Genomic DNA, 24,745 nt, shown 5'->3' with positions numbered 1-24,745 from the left:
TATCAGCCAAGAATGTCCTACATCAACTCACCAGCAAGAAATTGTGTGTTTTCTCCCTCAGCCCAAGAAATTATTGTCCTGTGAAAGCTGTTCACAGTACTTAGAGCATCTCCATGTCTCAAAAATAAAGACAATAGTGCCCGAAATCACTGAGCAGATACGGCAGGGGACTGGCTGATACCTTGGAGTTACCCATCCCACAGGCACATTGCACTGCACATGCTAAGAAATGACTCTGTGATTCCCCTTCATGTCACCACAAGCTCCTCGTCTCAACAGGAATTCGGAGTAATTTTAAGAGTCAAAGTTATGTCACACCATTGAAAAGAAAATGCCAAAGTCACAGAGCAAAACTCAGATACAGGTTCAATTCCGAGTTTTGCAGCAGATTTTCCTGCTGTTCAAGTTTCCCACCTGATGAGAAGAAATGAAAAACATCTCCTTCCCTGAGTATGTAGGAACAGAGCCCTTGCCTTAGCCCACTGCTGCTCCTGTAGTTCAGTTACTAAAGTCTTCCCACCAACAACCTTCCTTGTAGGGCTCTTCCAACTCAGAATATTCAGTGACTGAAAACATTTTGTGATTGAACTTCCCTAAGAATTTCAACTCTAGATCAGGCCCAGAGCAAAAACCTTGCTCAACTTCATAAAGCACAACTTAAATCCTGACTCAGATACTGAGTCTTAGTGTAACTCAGCTTTGCATAAAACAAAACTTCAGAGGAAAAATCCTCAAATATTAAATTAACAGAGGTATGGGACAAACTTCCATATATTCAAATGTTTTTTTACTGTGAATCTTGGGCGCTGTGAAAGGCTCAAAGTTGCAGGTGAGACACAAACTAGAGGGAGCAATGTACATTCATTCAGCAAATCCCCTTTGAAATGGGACCAGTGAATGTCAGTAACTGGCCATAGCAGTGAGCAAAAAGGTTTGCAGGAGATTTCTCCCTTCCTCTTTAGGGCAGGAAAGTGCCCAAGATCAGGGTTGGATGATTCCTGGTGGTGGCCCTGGCTCTGGTTTGAATCAAGGAACTTCCAGGCTGACAGGAAGAGGACATGAACAAACTGGGCTAAACCTGATAACAAAAGTGAGGAAAAAAAGTATATAAACAACTGAAGAACCATAATTTCACAGTGATGTTACAAGGCAAACAAAAAAATCATCACAGTAGTGATCTCTGAGCCCCAAATTCGATGAATTTACAGACCATCAGCAGCACAGCAGGTTGGAAGCCCTAACTCCACAAAAGACCAGCACCAGACTTTCAGGGGAGATTAAACCCTGGCTTGAAGCTCAGCATCACCAGGGACCTCGGCCTTGGCTCGGCACAACAGGACGATAAGGAAAGATTTGCTCACGTGCAGATTTTTGAGCGATCTCAGCGCGCTCGAACTTGGCTAAACCTCGGCACTTAAACACACTCCAGACCTGGATGGCTCAAAGGGACACAGCGTTGTTTGAAAGCTCCAGACCTCCAGGAAATCCATGGAACATTTTATAGCTCGCATGCAAGCGGGGTCAGGGGCTGAGCGTGTGCACAGTGCGTGAGTGTCGAGATGTACATTCAGGAGAACAAATGTGTGCATTAAGTTGGAAGGGTCACGGCCTGGTTAATCACTGGGGGATCATCTCCATCTCCTCCACCCCCAGCCCACAGCAGGGAGGGAAATGGGGAGACTGTTATCGGCCACGTGTGGGCCAGGAAAACCCAAGTCATACATTTGCCCTTTCCAATACCTTTCCATCCCAAGATCTTGGATGCGAAGTGATGCGTGAAGCCAGCCCAGGATCCTTCCCTCCTCGCAGGGAAGGGGGAAGGGAGAAGTTGACTGAGTCAGAAATGTGCAGCCTGCCCTGCCATCTGCTCCTGGAACAGCACCACTGTATCCTGGCCATCACACAGTCTGTGGAAAAGTCACAATCTGGTGCCAATCCTCACTGGTTGGAGTTTCTCAGACTATATTTAGTATTTTTGGGAAGGAAAGGGGTGTTATTGGTTGTTATTAGGACAAAAACATGTGATTCAATCGGCAACAGCTTGATTCCACCGGACCACAGGATCATGTGAGTCCCAGTAACAGCCCTGGTTTCTAACAACCATTTTGGAGCATTGTTTTTATTTATCGTGCACTACACATCACGTTGAGCGAAGAGAGATTCACTGCACACTGAAATTTGGACCCACTGTGTCCCATCCATATCAGAGCAAAACAGTTTGGGATTGGGAAATCCAATCTGCTCCACAACGTGATTTAACCCATAAATCTATGATTTCATTGGCACAGCTGCTCTTTTGTAACATCAGACTAGACATCAATAAGGAACGAGTTTGCTGGCGCTGCGAAAGCCCATCATGTGGCTCAGCTAATTAAAAACTGACCTCGTCCATGATCATTAAATGTTGTAATCACATGCCTGCAAGTGATTAGAAGGAAAAACAGACACCCCCCTCCTCGTTCCCATAGATCAGCAGCTGAGTAAGCCCAATGCAAGGCCCTTATGCTCAATCCTTTTTATAAACAGCAGAGCTCAGCTTTTAGAGATGAGGATCCAGGAATTTTGACCATTCAATGTTTCCTCTTGCTCCACAACCATATTTTTGCCAGACGTGGAGTCAGCATCAACTCCAGCCCCTCTGCTTCCCTGTTCCACCAGAAGCTTTGTGCTTGAACTGGATTTCAGCCATGGTGCTCAGGCTGATCTATCTCAAGCATTGTTAGAAGGGTGATTTAGGTGGAGATGATACCATCAGCCATCGGAGGACAAATTCCGGCCCCGGCACTCAATCCTTGACAGGCACGTGAAGACAGAGAAATTGATTTTCAATTCTCTTTGAAACTTTGCCCTCCCTCATAGGTTCATCTCAGGAGTAGGTACACTCAGCATAGGGGAAGTTAATTAAGGGCAGATGAAAGCTGATGGAAGTAGAGGAATGGATAAGAGGAGACAGATAAGAGGCAGCACGTTACTTGGAGGATAGAGGGAGGAGGTTGCATGGAGAGCCCACAGCATACGGGATTCTTCACCCTCAAGTTTGCCCTGTGCTCAAACCCCTGGTTCACAGAAGAAATTACAAAGATAATGATGTATTTTCCTGAAACTGGATGTACTTGAGAGTTACCATTCTTGTACTGGCTTCACCTCTGCACCACAAGCACCTCTGTCACCAAGAGGGGAGGAAGAAACTCCTCCAAATTATGACAGTAAACAAAAAACCCAAACTATGTCTGCTCCATTATAAATCCCTTTGTTCATCTTGATTCATTAGAATCAGAATCACTAAGGCTGGAAAAGACCTGTAAGAACATAAAGCCCAACCCTTAACCCAGCAACACTACTAACACATATTCCCATTCCAATTACCGTGGTATTTCTACTCCAGCGTATTTTGGTATTTGTTCAGTTGGGATTTTTTTTTTCTTTTGGCAGGGGTGGTTGTTTGGAGTTTGATTTTTTGAGGTTTTTTTGAGTATCGGGTTTTTTCAGTGGAAACCTGTGGAGCTCACGATCCCAGCCTAAATCCATGACGGACACAACATCTGACAATCCAGGTTCATGATTTTCTGGTTTAACTGAGCACCTCTTTTTTTTTGTTGTGTATTCTCAGAAAGATCATTCAAGTCAAGGCATTTCCTTACTTTATACTCCTTCCAATCACTTTTAAAATTCACTATGTGGTAAACACCTCCGAAATACTAAAACTCTCACCCTTCTCATTCCTCCTGCCTCTGAATTCCTTATTTTGCCGCCTCCTTTGTGAGATGAATTTACTAGAATGAGACACAACATTTCAGGCACAGGCACTCAGCCCATTTATATAATGGCAAGATATTTTCCATGTGTTTTGTAGGCCTCTTAACACTTCTGTTTGCTTTTTTTTGACCACTGTTGTGTGTGGTGCCAAAGGCTACATTGAGCAACCACTGAGAAGTTTAAGTACTTCTTCTCCATTAATATATTAAACTTAGACCAGAAAAACTGGAGAAGCAGCTCCAATTATTTTTTCTACTGTGGATTACTTGGCATTTATCAACAAAGAATTCAGTTCTCATTAACTTCTTTCAGCTCCTCCCAAGCAGTACTCACTGCCAGTGCCACAAAGTTGACAATAAGCCAACAGCAAAACCAGGTGGCCAAAGGGCATCTTTCAGCCCTGCTGTTCCATGGATGGAGGCAGGACCAAAAGGAAATGAATGGCCCAGTAAGAAGCATCATAAAATAGCACACAGTGCATTTATCCAGGATTTTTCTGGTTGTAGGAAGGGATTAACCACCATGGGAAGGGGACTGTGCATGCACTGAGGACTCTTCCATTTGACGATGGAAAAGTCTTCAAGAAGTGAAGTCCCACTTCATTGCACAGGTCAGTGCCCCACAGACTGAGCATTAATAGAGACCCAAGTAGCGTCACATGCAACACTGAAAATGTTGCATTAAATGAGATTCAGCCCATCAAAAGAGATTCAAAGTCAAGAAGGAAGATTTACTCATCCTTTTCATACTCACTCAGCCTCCAACACCAGCAAATATGCCGAGTCAACAACATTTCATAAGGCTTTTCACTCCAAAGCCAGACTTATCACATATCCCAGTGTCATAACCTAATCCATGCTCTCAGATGCAGAAGATCATGGAATGGTTTAGGCTGGAAGGGATCTTAAAGCTCATCACATTCCAACCTCTGCTGTAGGCAGGGACACCTTTCACTAAATATCATTCGGAGCTGCTGAGCTACTAAATAATTACACATTTTGAGAAAAACCACCAAACAAATGTCCAGCCTTTCAGTACCCCCAATAACCAGATTGTGAATAGGGTTTTCTAAGTTAGAGTTTGTACAAATTTGGGCCCTGGGGGCTCCTCCTAATCAGCATTAGAACCTCTCTCTTGTGAAGGGGAAAATCCCCTGTTCCAGGCTCCTTCCATTGGTTCCTGGCACAACACTTCTTATTTTTAAGAACCCAACCCTTGTTTGTGATGTTTGTCTGAATGAATTACATACCTACAAGAGGCTGATGGAAACACACTCAGAATCCAAACGGCTTCTGGGACCAAAAGGCAGAGAAGAGGCATCCAGTGATCCTGGCATTTTCCCTGCCTAAGTTGTTCTAATGTTCTTCTGACTCTGCAAATAGCAATGCTGCTGCACAATACACAAAATAAGTGCGAGGAGAGGCTTTTATCTGGGAAAAAAAATAAGTGCTTTGCTTTCTGATAACATCAAAAAGCCCTACAGAATAGGAAAACTCTAGGAAAAAAACTAAATACTATAAAATTCTGGAAAATAATTAATAGATTTTTCTGTGCTTTCATAACATTCACTCGGGTAACCATAAAAAGCGATTATTATGGTAATAAAAAGGATGAATAATTTATTATGAATCCCAGACAAACTGTTCCCTTCCAGAATTCTAAGATGACTCCATGCATATGAAAATCAGCCCTTAAATGTCTGTGCTTGTTGTAGCTACAGGGTCAGAAAGGTCTTCCATTGTTTTATAGTTTTATTGGATTGATTTTCTTTTCCCAAGTTAAAATGGATCATAAACCTGATCATATTGTACCTCACTGTATCTGCAGGGTTGTAACCTATATATTCCCATTTATTTAGCACAGGGATCAGTTTTATTGTCTGCTGCATCTCAGAAAAATTTGGGGAGGGTGTCCTTGTGCAATTCCCTCAAACTGGAATCTTCTCAACAGAAAAAGTGATATCTGGAATACACTTGCTTATAAATTTTATCTGCAGCAGAATTTCCAACTTCTTTTTGTTGTATGGACTGACCATGTCAGTGCCTGTAAACTGTTGGAATCAGGGACTAAATCCAAAGAAGTCCAAATAATAAATCTGAAATCCAAGAGGGGAACTTTTCATCACGGAGAGATGAACATGCCATTAAAAAGCTTTTACAAACCTCAGTGTTATGAAAAAGAAAAACAAAAACCAAACAAAACACAATAACACAAAGTCCTGTGGCTGCTTCACATGAAGGGGCTGCTCTGGGCCAGTTCTCAGCTCTGCCATGGCCTGCATTGATCCTCCTGGATCAGTAGCAAGTCAAGATCCAACTGTGGCCAACTCCAGTCCCAATGTCACCAACACATCAGTATTTACTCCAAATGGGTTTGCTAAACAGAGACCCTGAAATTTTCAGGAGTTTTCTACTAATTCAGGTACTACAGGGTCATACTCAGCACATTTATTTATTAAAAAAATAATACTAAGTTCCCTAAGTCTACTCAAATACTTTTGATATATTTGTTTATGCAAATACAACCTCTGAGCATCTCCTTAAACCCATGTCCCAAACTTGGTTCTGTCCCCCTTTTCTTCAAGAGTTGTTCTTCTAAGACATGCGGTTTTTAGACCATGCCAAGGTCCCATGAGAGGTCTATGGAAGAATTTGTCATCTCAGGTTGTCTCCAGAGCAGGTGAGTCCTCTCTAACTTCTCAGCTACACAACAGTGCCACAGCTCAGCCCATTCACCCCAGTGCAAGGTGTCTTTCATGTTGGGAAAGAGAGACCTTAGAAGTTCCTCAGAGGCTTCTACATAAAAAATATTAGAAGGGGGGAAAATTATGAACTTGAAAGTAGGCTTTTCACAGGTCACTCAGTGGCCCCATGGTCTCCATGGCAAACGATAAAGTCGAAGAGAGAAAGGGGAAGAGAACAGAGTTGTTGCTCATGAGGAGAATGTGAAAGGAGCAGCAAAAAGTCAAACCCTAAATGGGAATGGCTTCCCACTGCCAGAGGGCAGGGTTAGATGGGATATTGGGAAGAAATCATTCCCTGTGAGGGTGGGGAGGCCCTGGCACAGGTTGCCCAGAGAAGCTGTGGCTGCCCCATCCCTGGAAGTGTCCAAGGCCAGGCTGGACAGGGCTTGGAGCAACCTGGGATAGTGAAAGGTGTCCCTGCCCATGGCAGGGGGTGGAACTGGATAGGCTTTAAAGTCCCTCCCAACCCAACCCAGTCTGGGATTCTATGAATAATCCAGTTCAGGGTGTGTGCTCCTCATTTCCAAATCCATCCTTTCTCCACACCTGCAGGGCAGGAGGCTCCACAGAAGCCCTGAGTTATCATAAGACCAGGATTACCAGTGAGTACAGACCAGAGAAGAATCACTGAAGCACCTTCCAAAACAAACAGCCATAATTCAGTATTTGAGATACTTTACAAATTACCTATTGAAAATAGGAGAAGCTAATTCTTAATAAAGCATAACTGCCTGGCTTGGATTTCACAGATGTTTGAAGTGTTCACAATCTGGAATTAAACCAGGCTAATCTAAACCATAAATAGGAACCATCATTTGGATTATATCTGCAACCCTCTGGTTCAATTCACAGCTCATTATTCCGGAGTTCAACAAGCGACAAATAAACCTTAGAGAAAGCAAAAGAATTTTGTTATAGTCTCGTGTAATCTACTATTAAATAAGTCCTCACACAAACCATAATAAAATTCAATTTATTGTACTTTGTAAAATGTGATTCCCCACCTTGATAATTAAAAAGATATTGTAATAAAAGTCTTTAGTCCTCATGTGCTCACATTTGTTACAATCTGATTTTTATCCGAGCAGGAGGATTATAAGAACATGGAATTGCTGTTATAGCCTCTGTGTGCAAACACAATGTTAGGGGAGATAATTCTTGTGTTACATCCATAATGGGCAAGAAATTTAGAGCTCTGAGCCCTCAGCAGCTGCTGGGCCAGTCCAACCCACCATGGACCACCTTGGACAGTCCTGCACCCACTGGCACGAGCTTGGCTTCCCAGAAAGGAAGATCCTGAGATCTTGGCACCAATTAACACAATGGACTGGCCAGTGGGATTAGTGCTGCCTTTCCACTTTGGATTTAAAGCCAAGCTCAGGGGAAAGACTCTGGTAGTCAACTAACAGGCAGAAGAACCAGAGGTGCAGTATCAGCCCTTGCAACCTGTGTTTTCAGCCAGTGCCCAGGATCTTCCTGCCTGGCTTCCAAGAGAAAGAGTCAAGTAGCTTCCCATTTAACTGAAAAATGTGCACACAAAGCCATTTTTGCCTAAGTAGAACAGAAGAAAAACTCCCTCACAGACATTTCCAAGTCTCAATTCAGAGCCAACACTCTGCCTGAGAAACCTCTGGTTCTCCTGGAATCATCCTGGGGCACAGCACCGTCCCTCCTGGGGCTTCTCCTGGCCTGTTTGCTACCCCTGACACAGATTCACACCCCCCACGAGTCAGTTGGGGTTCCAGCCCTGCACTCACAGCCACGCCCTGGGAAAAACCTTCAGACAGCTCTGAGCTAGTTCAGCTTCAGCTCTTCTGCAAGGCTGGTGCTTTCACAGGAGGGGTTGGGTTGGAAGGGACCCAAACCTTTGAGTGGTGATTTCTATTGTTCCAGTTATCTTGGCCAAAAAAATAAGGTTTAATTGTTTCTCTCACCAAGCTGGTGCTGTGAGCAAAGCAGAGGAGTCTCCAACCACTGAACATGAGACCCATTCTGGAGTCTCCACACTAATAAGCAGTGACTGATGCTGGAAGCAAAAATGGGACCAAGTGTGGGGAAATGCCATCAATTGCAACTCAAATCTCATGGAAACACAGAATACTTTGGGTTGGAAGGGACCTTGAAAGGTCATCTAGTCCAACCCTCGACAGTGAGATCCTAAAGAGCAGATGCTGCACCTCACACAGCCCTGTTGAACAGGACCCAGGCTCTCCCACATGGACAATGTCTCTGGCTTATGCAATTCCACAGCCCTCATGCCTCCCCTTGGCTGATGCAGCCTCCTGGATCTGAATATCAAATCCCAGCCATTGGAGCGAGTGCAAAGGGAACCCGACAGCAAAATAGAAATCTTTCATCCAAACACATCACCCTTCCTAAAAATCAGGCAAATACACCCAGTTCCAGCAAGAGCCCAAACTTGATGTTTATTTAACAAGAATTCCTCCACTTCATGAGAGATTAAATCCATCAATCTGGACAAACACTTCCATAACACAGGAAGAAGAGACAGACTCTACTCTCCCACAGCAACAGTTTGGAGCACCAGCAAAACAGGGTTATAAACCTCATAAAAGGTTTAATTCTTACAAGATAAATTATTTTTAAATATGTTCACAGAACAAGCACTCCCCCCAGCCAAGTTGATTCCCAGCACAGGTTCTCCTAGAGTAACCAAAGAGTAACCAAAGTACCTGTCACACTTTGTCATCACCAATTCATGGTGTCCAAATGGGGTTCATTTGTAGGTGCCTGTGTTATTGGCCTGGTCTAAAAGCATCACAGCATTTCTAATTCACATATTGGCCTGGAATTGAGTTGATTTGTTCACATCTAACCATATATAAAATAACATCTGCCTATAAAGCAGGTGAGGGCTTTAGGCTGGGTCACTTCACTCAGGTAAGTCCCTGTACAAAGAGAACCAAACTTAGATAATTGAAAGAATAGCCAAGAGCAAAACATGGTAATAGATGGAGAGAGAATAACACAAGGACCATCCCTGCCACAGGCTGGACTTGATGATCTTGGAGTCATTTCCAGCCTTAATGATCCTAAGATATGAAGAATGCAATTCATTATACCTCACCAGTAAAATGATCATGGTTTCGCATTCATTTTCATATTTTGAAAGCAGCACAGAAAAGCCTCTCCAGCCATCACACCACAGACAACACCAGGAGGAAAAAACAAACCTGACAGGTCAGTCTTAATTTTGTCCTGACACTCCAAAAACCGGGTCTAGTCTGGGAAAGGCTTTCTCCTCCCAGCTCCCTGTCAGCACACGAGAGGGCACTGTTCTGTAGGCTCAGGGGAGAGAGAGCAGCACAAATCCATCATGTGCTGCACATGCAAATCCTTGTGCTCACGCCAAGCAATTAGAGCTCCTCTGGAGAATTCAGTGCGTAGCAAGAACCAAACCTGCCAGTTAACTCAGCATCCTCGACACCTCAGGTGATCCTTCATTGCAGTATCCTTTTTTTTTTTTTTTCAGAAATGCAGATAATCAAGCTATTTATGTTCCCCCAATTATCAGTGTTGTAATTCATTAGCACTACGAGACTGGAGCTGACTCTACACGGGACAGTTTCTTGCTGTATTGCATAAACCAGGTGTGATGGAGACAACACATAGCTCAAAGACCTTCAGAAGGCTCCCAGGTCCAGCCCAGGTGGGATAACCACTCAAATGTAATATTTCAGGTTTAAACAAATGGATCTAAGAACTCTGATTAAATCCAATGGTGAAATAACTGTTTAGAAATTGAAGTGACACTGAAGTGCCTCCAACTTGTGATTCCAATAGGTGCCAACCCTTCAGGTGTCTTGTCCTACTACAAAGTGTTTCATAAGAAGCAGAAGGGACAGGAGCAGGGTTTTAGCCAAAAAAGTAAAACAGCCAGCAGGTGTAAGAGCTTACAAGGCACTCAGAGCTGCATTTGTTCCAGACTAAACACTGCTGCAGTTTTCCCATTTTATCAAAATCATTCCAGCTTCACCTTGCCATGAACCACATGGGTTGTGGTTTGTTTTCATCCCCAAACACTCTTGTTACCTGCATTTCTAACACAATCTCTGCCCTCTGAGCAGAGATAAAAACAGTGTTCATTACAGCCTCCCTCTCCTCCTCCTGCAACTAAATTAATAGGAAAGGGTATTTTAATATTTAAAACCCAGTCAGCCACCTACTGTCAAGTCCTGGTTTTAGGCTTCTGTGTTTCTCCTGCAGCAGGTGCTGACAGATGCCACATTCTGGGGGAAACATACAGGCCTTGAAACATAAGCAAGGCAGGAAATTGCTATCTGTGGGTATCAACAACAACAAAAAAACCATCTATGCATGGCTCCTCCAAGGACAACAATGTTCCCACTGAGGAACTGGGACCAGCACCTCCAGATCAGATTACCTGCATCCCAGAGCAGTTGATTTCCCTCCTGTTCACATTACAGCTCTCAAATCTTCGAGCTAAGTGGCCAAAAAATATATCAGTCTAGTCATCATGTCTGCTTTTTGTGTGCTTTTCCTGTGCTGGATGAAGGAGCACCACATCACACCAACAGCACCTGGGAATCCCAAAACCGCACATTGTGGCGGGGTACAGCCTGCCACTGCCACCCTGGTGGCCACTGCTCTGCAATCTCAGTGGCCACCACTCCCTGCCATCCCTGTGGCCACAGCCAGTTTGGAATATGCCCAGGAACCACTTGGCACCAAAGGGGTTTTGCAGCAGAATAAATGTTGTGTAAAACCTCTGGATTAAAGCCATCCTGCAAGTGCCAAGTTGATTGTCAAGTGGAGGCTTCTCTTAACTTAAATAACCTGGAGATGTTGTCAGCCCAGCAGGGCTGTGTTACCAAGGACAGAGCGCGCTCCTGGAACACAAATCTCTTGTCCTTAGGTAGCCTGTGAACTTCCTGAACTCATCCTGTGAATCAGGAGTTCATCTCCACATGCCACACTGAGGGATATTCATGTCTCCCCTGCCAATGTATTACTATGGAGTCATTATATCATCATCTGCACTTCACAGAGATGTTTCAAACATCTGGTTGGCTTTAAATGCTCAAAACCACATGCACCGCTCGCTCTTCACGGTGAGCTGCTCCTCCCGTGGCTACGAGAGGCCAGAGCATGTGAACCTGAATGACTCCTGATCCATGATGGACATTCCGTTTACATTTCAGTTGACAACACCAAGGGGTTTCCTTTCCAGCTGCAAACAACAACAAAAGAGGAGAGGGAACACCAGCAAAACCCTCATCACGAGTCAGGGACTCAGCGCCCGCTGTCTCGGGGCCACATGAGCTCCAGAGGTAACAACATCACAGCATCCTTCAGTCAGATGCCAAAGGGATGCAGATGGACAACATTATTTTACCTATTGCTTAGGGGCACTTAACCTCCAATCTGGAAACTATTTAACACAATAGAGATCATTAAATTTGCTCACTCCGTTTTATGGTGATAGAAGCAAAATGGAATTGGACTAAAAGGCAAGATGGGCATGTTACAGCCTGCAGGAAAAAATGGGACTCCAGGGAGCAGGGAATCACTGGGATCAACCCCCCAGTGTCATCACAATATAGCAGAGCACTGGATTAGAACAGGAAATCATCACAAGTCACATATCTGACCTGAAAACAGTTTTCTCCTGGTTTTGCTATGCAAGTCTGGAATACTTGCTTTCCCAAAAATTTTGATAAGTGAATAAATGGGTTTGGTAGGTGGGGGATTTATCACTACCCCCTGCTTCAGAAATGTCTCTTCTGATGGAGCACTCAAACCATGACAAACAGAATGGTACCTACAGACATGTCTTAAGATAAATCAGACAGACAGGAATGGAAGGAAAGACAAACACTGGGTTTCCTTTGCCTTAACAAAACCAGTTTGCCCAGTTCAGAGCTTCTGGAGCAGGGCACCAAACTGCCCTCAACTTCCAAAATCCAATCTGTAAAGACACCTAGAGACAATTCAATAACAAACTGTTTCCCTTGCCCATTCTTTCATCTAAACATTATTTTATGTGATGTCTAATGAGAGAAAACTCATTAGAGTAATGAGAGAAAACTTATTAGGGTAATGAGCAGCAGCTGCAAGTGCTTCAGCTCCCTTGATGAACATACCAGGGAGAGAGAGGGGCCAGGGTGGGCTGAGCCAGCACTGCCTGTTGGGGCACTCCATCCAACAAGGACATTACTGTGGCTGCAAGTCTCAATCTCTCCTTTAAATCTCCAGGAACAACAGTCCTTTCCACTAGAATAGAAGAGGATTTTCAACTGCATTTATTCAGAAAGCTGTGAGTCCTGAAGGGACCATGATTTCATCTGTTCTGACCTCCTGCATCACCCCAAGCACTACATCTCACCCACTCACCTGGCTCCACAAAGCCCAAGAACTACATAAAGCCCTAAAATTAAAGCTCCACTGGGGTCCTGGCTAAGCCCCCTCCCGTGCAGGCTGGCCTGGTTTGCTGAGCACCAGGAGACAGTGAATTCTCTGTGGCATTCCCACCTGGAAACAGGTGGTCTGTGTCTAAGTTAGAATGTGTTAGGGTTTAGCTTCCAGCCTGGATTCCATCTTTTCCTTTGCTTCCAAAGTTTCCTCTCACAAAACTATCCCAGTGCACAAATATCAAGTCACTTCATTTATTATTTTTTTCAGAAATGCAGTAGATTAAGGAGTTTTTCAGTATTGTTCTTCCCCCAGCTCTCAAATAAGTTATTTTAGCCCTTTTCCACACTGCATTCTATTTTGTGATATCTTTTTGAAAAGAAATAAAAGGACCAAACCCACAGGGGTTGGTTGGGGAGCATAAAGCTCCCCTACACACCTATCCCAGCATCACAGTGACCTTCCTGTGCCAGCCTGGATCATTGGGAATGGCAGGATGAGCTCCCAAAGGCATTTATTTAATTTATGTCTGTGGCAGTGCCATCAGAACCTCTTGCCTGCCTTGTTCCCAGATGGAGAGCTCCATCTGCATCAAAGCCTTTTTGATTTGCATGGGTTGAGCTTCCCAAGCCTTCCAGACCACACGGCTTCTTGACTCACCACTGCACTCCCCAGCCAAGGTGTGAGCTGGACAAAAGCTTCACCAGCAGGAATGTTATCAGGACTTTAGGTCGCTGACGAGAGGATGGAACAAGAGCAGGCCAAGATCCAAGGAGCCCAACAACCAGCCTCTGATTTCACGAGGGCTCCCCAGTGATGACTCTTTCTTTTTTTAGATGTATAAGCCAATTTTTAATCCCTTTGCTGTGTGTTTTAGCCCATGAAACACTAACTGCTTTCCTCAGATACACATCCAGCACTTCAGAAAGACATCCAACTTTATTTCAGCTACCTTTGTCAACAGAATCCTTAAAGAATGAGGCAACTTTTGTTTGACAGTTGACCTCCAGTTCAAAGTGTCCACCAAAAAAACACATTTGCCTACAGAACTGCAACAGTTTATTAGTGCTTTTTCCTGCACTTCAGGAAAATGGAGCAATCAAGTGAAAGTTTACTCAGTTGGGAAGCTCAATCTGACCATTGAAGGCAACAGCTGCTTTTCCCAGTACTTTGCAAGGAGAGAAGCAGAAAACCAGATAAAAGTATCCATCAGTGCAGGGCACTTGGGAGTCCCAAATTTCTGCTCCATCTTTCAGTAACAGCTCTCCAGGAGCACAGGCATTAACGGGTAATTACTTCAAGAACCCTCCAAACTGAAAGGTAAACAGAGTCCTCACATTTCCCTAACACTGCTCAAATAATGCTCCGCTCATTTATCCAGCAAATCCAGCTCTTAGGATAAGTCATAACAATCCATAAACTCACTCTGAGCCTTCCAACTACTCCTCCAGCTCTGATGAACAGCCTGAACAGACAAACCCGAGTCACCACAGACAGGAATGAGTTGCTCCGAGTCAGGGCTACCAGTGCCACCCCATTAGTCAACCCAGGCCCGATGATTTCATCCCTATCCCAGCCTCAACCATCAAAGGCTTAGACAAATTACGAGTCTTCCCAACTTTCTAGCCAGTTGCCCACCAAACAGCTATAAACACGCAGCAAGTCTCTTTGGTGAGTAATGGGAACAGAATTTGCTCGGCGGCCGTGCTCCGCTCCCGGCGCGGATCCTCTGGTGGATATTTATCCGCACAAATATGCAACGTGGTGCTGCTTTCCCACAAATGTTCCTGCCAGCGCGAGTTCTTTGCTCATCCAAAGTGGTTGGGGAATAAACAGCAAAGCAGATCAGCAAATTCAAGATGGAAAAATATCCATCTTGGGAGGATCATCCCGACCACGTGAGGAGGAGCGGCTCGGTGCCGATGCGCTGGATCAGTTACCCGTGTTGGGCAAGAGAGTGAGTTGGACTCACCCCCTTCTCCTCCCCTCTGTACTTTTGCAGCCTCATTTATAAGCGGAGATAGAGGTAACAAAGTAGTAAATACCAAAAAAACCCATCTGAAAACGATCACATAAATTGGTCAAGCCATTCCCAGTCAGATCACGGAGCCAGAGCTCGGCGTTGCCTCGGGCTCTGCGGTCGTTGGCTCATGCCATAACTCCAACATGATGAAAAGGGACGGGGGATCATCTTGACAAAAGTATTAAAGTATTTCAGACACTTTAGACATGCAGGATGTCTCAGGTCACACATGGGGATTTTCCTCCTGACATGTTACATCTGGGATAAGAAACAGCTGGGAAGGCGATTGTGTTACACGTGCACAGTGCTCGCCATTGTGAGCTCAACCAGAGACACCCAGGCCCTCCTTCCAGCCCTCAGCACGTGCTCCCAGAGCAACTGGAAATACAGATCCTGGGTGTTGCAAGGCCTCCAAGCACCACTTGATTCACTCTAAACGACAACATCCAGTCCTTGTTGCCAAGGCCCCCATCACCCTCCGGTCTCAATCCTCTTGCAGTTAAAATTTGCCCCCCTCCCTGCTGGCATCCCAAAATATGGAGCCCAGACCTCTGAAAGTCAAACTAAAATCCAACCACAGTAATTATTGCAGCATTAAAACCCCCGTGAAATGGCATTAAATGGGAAGATAACACAAACATGCAATGAAAAAAATGAAGTACCTGGTGCAGGTGTTCGGGAGATGAATTCACACAGGACAGAGTCAGTGTGTTCAATCAGTAATCCTGCCTGGAAAAAGAGAAGAAAAATTAAGATTTTTTTCAGAATTTAAAGATCTTCTATAATTGAACAAAATTAAGATAGTTAAGTCATTAAAACTGTCAACACTTAAGCACACTTAGTAATCAAGAAAGACTTTGTGTTTTTTTCTTTACACCGTGAACTTCTTTCTGCCCAATAAAAGAACAGTTACTAAGGTTTATAAGAATAATTATTCTGTCTTCTTTCCTCCAAAACTATGTTGTTCTAACAAACAAAAGGCCTGGAAGAAAAATATGAAATACTCTTTAAAAAACCCTATAGTGTGAAAGTTTCATGAACAGGCTTCTTCAGCAGCTTGGTCTTTCAGACACTGAACTCTATCAGGGAATTTCTTGTAGTACAAACATTAGCAATGGCCACATATCCCATTTATTCCACAGAACACTGCAAAAACCTTAATGAAAGACCATTTCTTATTATTTTAATCAACATTTTAAAAAAATTAAACAAAACATTTAAACACTTAAAATTTCAGAACATAGTTGGCCTCAATGATCTTAAAGTTCTTTTCCAACCTAAATGATTCTGTGATCCTTTGATTGCTATTTCCAGCATTACCCATAACCATTAATTGGCTTAATAACCAAATATTTTCATTATAGCATCAAGAACAAGGTCCAAAATCCAAAAGCCAACTAAGGTCCTTATCCATTTGAGCCAACAATGTCTTTTCTTGCCTCTAAAGTGAGGGGACAAAAGAGAGTCTTCCCTGGGGAGCCTCCAGGACCCAGGGAAGAGTTAAGTCACCACCAGGACAAGGCCTGCTGACCCCACCCTTCTCCCTGAACTCCCTGGGCCACTTTGTGTTGTTTTATCTAGAAAAGTCTCCAAACATTTGATGCATCTTTTAGAAGTCTCAACACCCAAAGGCTCCTGTGTCAGTGACTATTTCAGTTATTGCATTACAATTAAAGATCAAATCCCAAATCGCTGGAGTTGCAGAGAAATTAGGAACCCAAGTACTGATTTCAGCCTGGAAAAGGCTCCAGAGAGACCTTAGAGACCCTTCCAGTGCCTAAAGGGGCTCCAGGAGAGCTGGAAAGGGACTTTGGACAAGGGCCTGGAGGGACAGGAAAGGGGGGAATGGCTTCCCAGTGCCAGAGGGTAGGGTTAGGTGGGATATTGGGAAGGAATCCTTCCCTGTGAGGGTGGTGAGGCCCTGGCACAGGTTGCCCAAAGAAGCTGTGGCTGCCCCATCCCTGGAAGTGTCCAAGGCCAGGTCAGATGGGGCTTGGAGCAGCCTGGGATAGTGGAAGGTGTCCCTGTCCACATGGAATGAGATGAGCTTTAAAGTCCTTTCCAATGATTCAATGATTTTACCCAGAACTATGACTATTAGGAAGGAAGCCAAAATCCCCCTACGTTTATTAATTTATTATAAATTCATGATTTTTAGCAACCAACTCACGATTTCTAAGTGTGCAGGGCTGGCAGAGCTGCAAATCCTTTTGACTCATAACATTCATGGGGGAAACCCCAACTGGCCTTCACTCCCCACCCACTCTCAGTGCTGATGCAAAGGCAGCTCCTACCAGGTCCATAAATATGACTGGAAGACAAGATTCCCCCCCCATTCCTGATGGCCACCAGAGAGTTCTGTGTCAGAGTATCTATGGCAAAGCTATTGCACAATGAACAACATAAAGTATCCCATTAAATTACAGCCAGCGTTTTGAAATCAAAGAATGCTCCAGATATAAATATTTATGGGGGTTGATGAACCACTAATGAAATCAAGACTCAAATGTGCTTGGACTGTCCTTCTCCCAAAATGAGTAAGACTTGAGTGTAAATATTGCTGTTCAATGATACAGTTTGTGCACTGGCTCCATGGCAGGGAGAGCACACATGGGAGATCAAAGGCACAGAGTGGAATCTTGATTGAGCTGCAGCAGAATACTCAACCAACCGTGCCAACCACATCCTCCTGAACAGCCCTTGGCCAGCAGGGACCGGGTGTGCTGATGTCACTGGCACAGGTGAACACCTGAACTGATGCTAATCCAAGTAAGTGTAGCATTGGTTTTGGTTCCATTTCCCTTGGTTTGGATGCTGGCCAAGATGCAGATATGGAGAAGAGCCCTTCTGGGGAGATGACAATCACAGGGATTACAGGAGTCAAGCAAAGGGAATCCTCCTGCATTGTGGTCAAAGGCTGAAGGTGGTGATTCGTCCCCCCTGTTCTGATGAGATTCCACTAGGACACTGCATCCAGCAATGGGTCCTCAACATAAGGATGTGGAGCTGCTGGAGAAAGTCCAGAGGAGGCCACAGAGATGCTCTGAGGGCTGGAGCCCCTCTGCTCTGGAGCCAGGCTGGGAGAGCTGGAGGTGTTCACCTGGAGAAGAGAAGGCTCCAGGGAGACCCGAGAGCCTCTTCCAGTGCCTAAAGGGGCTCCAAGAGAGCTGGAGAGGGACTTTAGACAAGGGGGAATGGCTTCCCACTGCCAGAGGGCAGGGTTAGATGGGATACTGGGAAGAATTTCTTCCCTGTGAGGGTGGTGAGGCCCTGGCACAGGTTGCCCAGAGAAGCTGGGGCTGCCCCATCCCTGGAAGTGTCCAAGGCCAGGTTGGACGGGGCTTGGAGCAACCTGGGATAGTGGAAGGTGTCCCTGCCTGTGGCAGGGGGGTGGACTAGATGACCTTCAAAGGTCCCTTCCGACCAAACCATTCCAGGATTCAGCAGTCAGGGATCCCCCTGTTCAAATCCACAAGATCTCAATAATTCCCATGCCTGATTTTCCATCTCAGTTGCAGGTCAGGGAGACCAGGAGCAGCAGGAAGCCAAATCCTCCGATGCTCTGAAAGCTCTTTGAGACTCTGCAGCTCAAGAGTTACAACTGTGGAGCAGCACCAAGACTGAGCTCCTTCCCAGAAAGCCCTCACTGCAAACTCCCAGGGCAGACTCTTTTGCAGACGTCCTGCTTTTCCCACCCTGTAAAATGTTATTCCAGAAATTCCATATAAACGCCTTTCACATCACATTACATTCCCCCAGCAGAAATAAGCCAGATAAGGAATGTCTGCCCATGAGTGTTGTGATCAGGCTTTCAACACATCTGAACTTCAAAGGGGCCAAAGAAGAAAATCTGCTCATCCCAGCAAATATTTGCTACAGCTCCCACTTCCAGTGTCTTTCAGGTGTCTGATCATCAAAGGAATGGATTCCCCCAACCCTTCTTAGGTGGCTGAGGAGCTTCTCCCAAATTCCTCCGAAATGATCAGTGAGGGAAATTAGGAAAAAAACCCAAGCATATTGTTTGAACACAATGGTTTTCAAAGGAAATAACAGCTCTCTGTAGACTCCACATCCTCTAAATCCACAGTGAGAACAGATAAAAGCCACACTGTAGTCGAGTCTCCACCTAAACAACTCAAGCAGAATCTAGGTCAGTGTTCCCTCCTGGGAAATGACGGATTAATCAGTGGTGCTTCCGAAGGGATTTTTGACTAATGCAGTGTTTTTATATAGGAACTGGCAGCCACCACCTCCTGCAACTCAATATTCTCTCAAAGCCTCCAAGAGCCAAAAGTTACACTTGAAAAGTGCTTTTAAGCCTGCTGGAAAAAACTGTGCCCTTATTCCAAGCAGAAACAGAAAGAGGAGATTCTTGGTAACAGCACTTCCAACACCAGAGGTGTCTTCTCCTCCCAGGTGGTGACAGTCCATCCACTCAGGGTTCCAGAGCTGCAGATCCAGGAGCCACCAGCCACAGCTCCTGAGGGTCCATCTCCACCTTCAGATCCTGTTTGCACCACCACTGTTCCAAATGGGAACCAGCCACAGGAAGTTTTCTGTGGCACTGGATTTAAGCAGGACCATCTTTGTTGGCTGGAAGAGAAGTTTCTCATCCCAGTTTTTTGGGATATGGTTCCTCTTGGCTGCACTGAAGGAACTTGATGTTTTCTGCCCAACCAGTCCACAGGGATATGTATTAAATCTGACAATATCTGGTGGAAAAGAATTCGAGGTCCAGCGTGAACCTTTTGCTGCCTCCAGAGAGATGAAGGGAGGCAAAGTGGTGGGAGGGGGAGCTTTTCCTATCCAAAAACTAATGTTTTGACTCCATTCCATTCAGAAGAGGGAAAAAAAAAAAAACAACAGCAAAGAACAAACCCTCCTACTAAAAAGTCTTGTTTTCATTCCTTTGTGGAAATCAACCACAGTTTAAACTTCTATTTTTGTACAAAGCAGATTTTTGTTTCCTGGTCATTTATAACTTGCCCTCCACAATCATCTCCCACTCCCAAAGTGCAGGTGACACCAAGGGGAGTCTCCAGCACAAGGGATTCCAGAGCCAGGAAGGGTTTTATTTTCCACCTATCCCTCCAGCCCAAGGGATGAGTTATTTCCATAAGGACATGAGAAGCTCTGACTACAAAGACAACTCAAATATTTTTAGCCTCTATAAAGACACAAAAAAATGAAGGATAACCTATCCTCTCTCCCTGCAGCTTCACCTTACAAAACTGGGATCCAGCTCCATTCCATCTGAGCTTCCCACCCTCCTCCATCTCCCAGAGCCGCAAGTTTTTGGAGCTCGATTTGGGGAAGATGCAGGTTTTGACCCTGAGGAGCTCCTGCATGAGCCACAGCACAGCAGCTGCAAGACCTGGGTCAAAGAAAGGCAAGAAAATGGGCACGAGGGCAGAAGAAATGACATTATTCCTCAATTTTAGCAATTTTACAGCAGCTGGGTGTGCACATCTGGGGGTCAATTCTGCCACAGCCACATGGCTTTTAAATCCCTCTAGGGATGGAGGATCCACCACTGCCCTGGGCAGCCTGTGCCAGGGCTGGATAACCCTTCTAGGAAACAATTTATCCCAACATCCAACCTAAACCTCCCCGGCACAGCTTGAGGCCGTTCCCTCTTGTCCTATCTCTTTTATTTGGGAGAAGACACCAATTTATGATCTACATTTTAAATGAACAAGAACACAAGCCCTGAAGGGGTAACACACCCCTCCAGCCGCTCTCTGCCCCCCAAAAGCAATGAAGAAGTGGTCACACCCACACTCCCATCCTGTGCTTAGCAAATTTTTCCCATTTGCATCAATTTTATATCCATTTTGCTGGTTTTATTACCCATATCTCTGACCCATTATCTTCTCCAGAGCCTGCAGTCTCTCCTTGGATGAGCCATTTATCTCCAAACCCAAATAAAGAACATTTTTAGGCTGTGCCATTGCATGGGAAAGATGCACTTTAAGTTAACAGTTTGAATTAACAAGGCAGTAAAACTTAAAATGACCTTCTTTGTAGTTCTTGGCATGAGAGGAAGCATCAAGTCCTCCTTTTTTTTGTTAGAATGGCAGAAGATGGTGAATAGAGCACTGCTTATGGTATCAAGTGATCCATTTCAGTTTTACTCTTTAACAAATAGAAGACAAACCCCCTCCTTTTCTTTCCTAAAAGGGCTCCTCTCAGATAGGCTTTTACTGACTGATAAACAGGGTAATTATATTTTAACCAGGCTGCCCACAAAGAATCAGTATTCAAACCACCCCCTGTATCCTTCTCAGCTCAAAAGGCTTTGCAGGGACAATCAGGGAAAATGGAGAAACTATTAAAATCACATTTCAACAGGATCATAGTGTTTCTCAGGGCAGGTCCATTAAAGAGATGGACTGATACCTCCATGTCCTGTCAGGATTGGGTTCCTCTGCTTAGAGGAAATGGCATGTTCATTTTCCAGGACTGTGCTGCAACCTAATTCTGAATAAACTTCATATTTCCTCCACCTGGGAGCTCAAACCAGATCCCCACCTGAGCCAGCAGATGTGCCCCCACATCCCTGTGGAGCAAAGCCTGGCAGTGCCCACTCACCCACTACCCCAGAGCATCACTCTGGGCCTTGTGATCACTGCTCCTACACATCCCAAGGGCAGTTTGAGCTCAGCATGGGGAAATGGAGCTCAGCATCCCTCTGGAGGGGCTACCAGGACTTTGCACCACACAGGAGCAGCCCCTGCTCCAGCCTGGTCCTCTGATCCAGCCCATCTTTCCAGCTGTTGATGCTGCCCTTTATTTATCACCCAGTGATCTCTCCAAGCACTTCAAGTATCAATACATTCAGTTTTCAGGTCCCAGTGCAGGACATATCCCCCATCACACCCATCTCACAGACAAGGAGAACGTTAAATCCTGGGCTACAGCCACATTTCACTCCATAACACAAGTGAGGACATCAGCCCCAGCAACATCACTGAGTCCAGCCACCCCCTCAGAGACAGGATTGGCACCAGGACATTTCTGCCTCCAGCCAAGCCCATGCACTCTCCAATACCAGCATGTCCTCGATCAAAGACAGGATTTGGATTTTTCCCCCTAAGGATTGTTTTACTTCCAGTTGTGAAGGAAACACATGCCCTGGAGACAGAGCAGCACAGGCTCAGCACACTTTCCCAGTTAAAAAACCAAACCAATCATTCTCATCTTCAAAAAGCACTTTCAGGTGACAACCACAGCACAGAGTTTGATGCACCCCTGGGCTGCAGAGTTCCTGCTTCCCCTTTCCATGGTTCCCACAAAACCAGCACCTCCCCATTCCAGTGCTGTCCCACTGCTTCCCTCCTCCTCTCAGCAGCAGCCCCTGAAGAAACAGGAAACTTCTACAGGAGCTTAATGGACAGTAGCTCCTGAGAAAACAGCTTTTTTCCTAGGAAAACATATCCAAGCACAGATATAAGCACTTGCTGCAGAGGTTCAAGAGTGCAGCCAAAAATGCCAGGAACCCTAAATCATGCTTTTAAAACTCTTTAAATACCTGACAGGTGAAGGCAAGTCTAAACTGAATCAACACAGAGGCTCTCAAAAAATAAAATAAAATAATTAAAGAAATCAGTAAATCACAGCTCAGCTGTTGTTTAATCCTACAAACATTTAGGCCCTCCGGACACTTGAAGCAACTCTAAAGATCTCCAGGTACACAATATTCCACTTCCAGGCAGGTAGGATGAATTTTATTTAGGAGAATTCTGCAACTCAACTCCTATTTCCAGACTTAATCAAGTCATAATGCTGGAGGAGACACGCAGGGAATAAGGATTTCCCACATCCCTGTGCCCTCCTGCCAAGGATAAAATACAGACACGCACAAACTGAGAGACAAGCATGGATTCAGTATTTCACACCCTCCTTCCCTCCTTTTTCTCTTCTATTTATGAAAATTCCCTTTGAAACAGGAAGTCAAGATTCAGGACATCCTGAGAAGGACCCCAAAAAGGCATGTGGCAGTTTTTTCTTTAATTAGACCCAAAAGTGAAGGCACCTGTTTAGCCCAAGGGGCTTCATTACTTAATTGTCTGGGAGGAGTTGGGTGGTGATGCTCCCAAGTGATTCCAGCTGTGAGGAGAAGACTCTCAGCTGGGTAGGGAAGGCAAAAGAAACTTTTAAACAAAAGCGAGGAAAACATCACAGCTTCTACTCCAAAGCCCATTAAATCCACGAGAATCTTTCAGGCAGCTTCCAAAGATTTTGGATCAGCCCCAGAAGCTGCTTCTCATCCACAATTCACAATGACTTTACTGGAGAGGGAACAAAAAGCCTTTTTGTTCACATTTTCCAGATGTGGCAACTGAGGAACATGGAAAGCTGGTGCAGAGCAGGTCAGGGTGGCAGAGCCTGAGACAGGATCACTCCTGCTCCCCACAAAACACAAGAGTGGAGGGGAGACATCCAACCAAACCCATCCCTGTCCCAGAGAGCAGGAAGGGTTTGAACTTGTTTTCTCATTGCAGCACAAAAAAGACAATTTTTAGTGGCAGAAAGTTGTCTCTCTCCAAGGGAGAGCAGAGAAGCAGAGGGTGATGTGGTAGACATCAGAGACATCACAGAATTAAGATTCCAGGGGGCACTGCCCTCAGCCAAGTTTATGGATCATGAGGAAAACAGCAACATCCACAATAAAAGCAAAACATTTGATACATCCACCTGGCAGCACTTAAAAATGACAAAAAGGGGGTTATAAGAAATAACAGACATACCTTTTGCTGACACTGAAGAGCACAGGACCAAGAGGGAAGAGGTTTGGGCAGAAATGGAAAGGAAAAGCAAGAGCTGTTTTGCTCCAAGGTAATACACCTCTGAACCAGGGATGGTTTCTACAGTCTGAGGCTTCACAGCCTCAGGGCTGAGACACTGGCACCAAACACTGCTCAGAACAAGAGGGGGAAGGAGCAGGACGAGCTTTGCATCCGAGACAGCTCTAATCTCCCCTAACTCAGAGCAGCAGCACAGTAGCACAGCTGAACCAAGAGGGAGTGAAACCAAACCACAGCTCAGCCTCCCACCCACACACACACACCAGGAAATCACAACCCATTAGACTCAAATCAAGGCAATTTGGGGACACAGAGGAGAGAAACACCTCACTAACCTGCTCAGGAAAGAAAGGATGACACTGGAAGATGCCCAGAGCTCCAGCCAGGTCCCAGGAGAGGTGACAAAATTTCAAAACATAGAACCTTGAAGCCCAAAATCCAGGGGTTCAGGAAGACCTGTGCAGACTCCCAGGAAGCAGAGAACTATCCTCCAACTCCCTTGCTGCCCTTAGCAAGTTATTAAATTAAAAATAAACCCTTAGCTCCAGGCAGCACCTCCACCAGAAATCCACCCCAGGGAGGGGAACCAGCACTTATGGGTAATTTTAAACCCGCTGCCAGGTGGGGAAAATGGGCTGGGCTGGGCTCTCTCATTCCATTAATCTCCTCCACCTGCCCACAGATGCTGATGGTCCCACCTGGGCAGCTCTGAGCTCTCAGAGGGGAGTCAGGCAAGGGCAGCACCCAGGAAAGGGCTGGTGCCTCCTGCATTGCTCATCCCTATGGACTCCTCTCCTGGGAATCATTTCAGGACTTGTCCTTCAGTGCTCCCTGGTTGTTCTTCACATGGATGATTCCCTCCCTCATCATTCCCCTGGGAGCCCTGAGCACATCAGAGCAGCTCCCACAGCCCCTCGCCCACCAGGCAAACCAGGAGTGAGGGGCTTGACAAACAGTTCTGGTTCAGAGGGGTAAAAGGTCCATCTGTCCTTCCAGAGTGACCCTGAACAACAGTCCAGGATG

General features: G+C 45.3%; 1 protein-coding gene across 1 annotated transcript in view; it reads right to left on the bottom strand.

Moving 5' to 3' along the window:
• The window catches only part of ZNF469 (zinc finger protein 469), a 225,809-nt gene that overhangs the window by 170,091 nt on the left and 30,973 nt on the right, over nucleotides 1–24,745 (bottom strand). The window contains exon 2 of the mRNA XM_051805704.1: nucleotides 15,578–15,644. The gene's annotated coding sequence lies outside the window, so the exon portion shown is untranslated. The remainder of the gene's footprint in view (nucleotides 1–15,577; nucleotides 15,645–24,745) is intronic.

This window comes from Manacus candei, unplaced genomic scaffold, assembly GCF_025592945.1.
Source record: "Manacus candei isolate 608988 ecotype Guabito, Panama unplaced genomic scaffold, ASM2559294v1 h1tg000065l, whole genome shotgun sequence".
Classification (NCBI taxonomy): Eukaryota; Metazoa; Chordata; class Aves; order Passeriformes; family Pipridae; genus Manacus; species Manacus candei.
The sequence above is the reverse complement of the archived record's forward strand: the minus strand, read 5'-3'. Positions and strand labels throughout refer to the sequence as shown.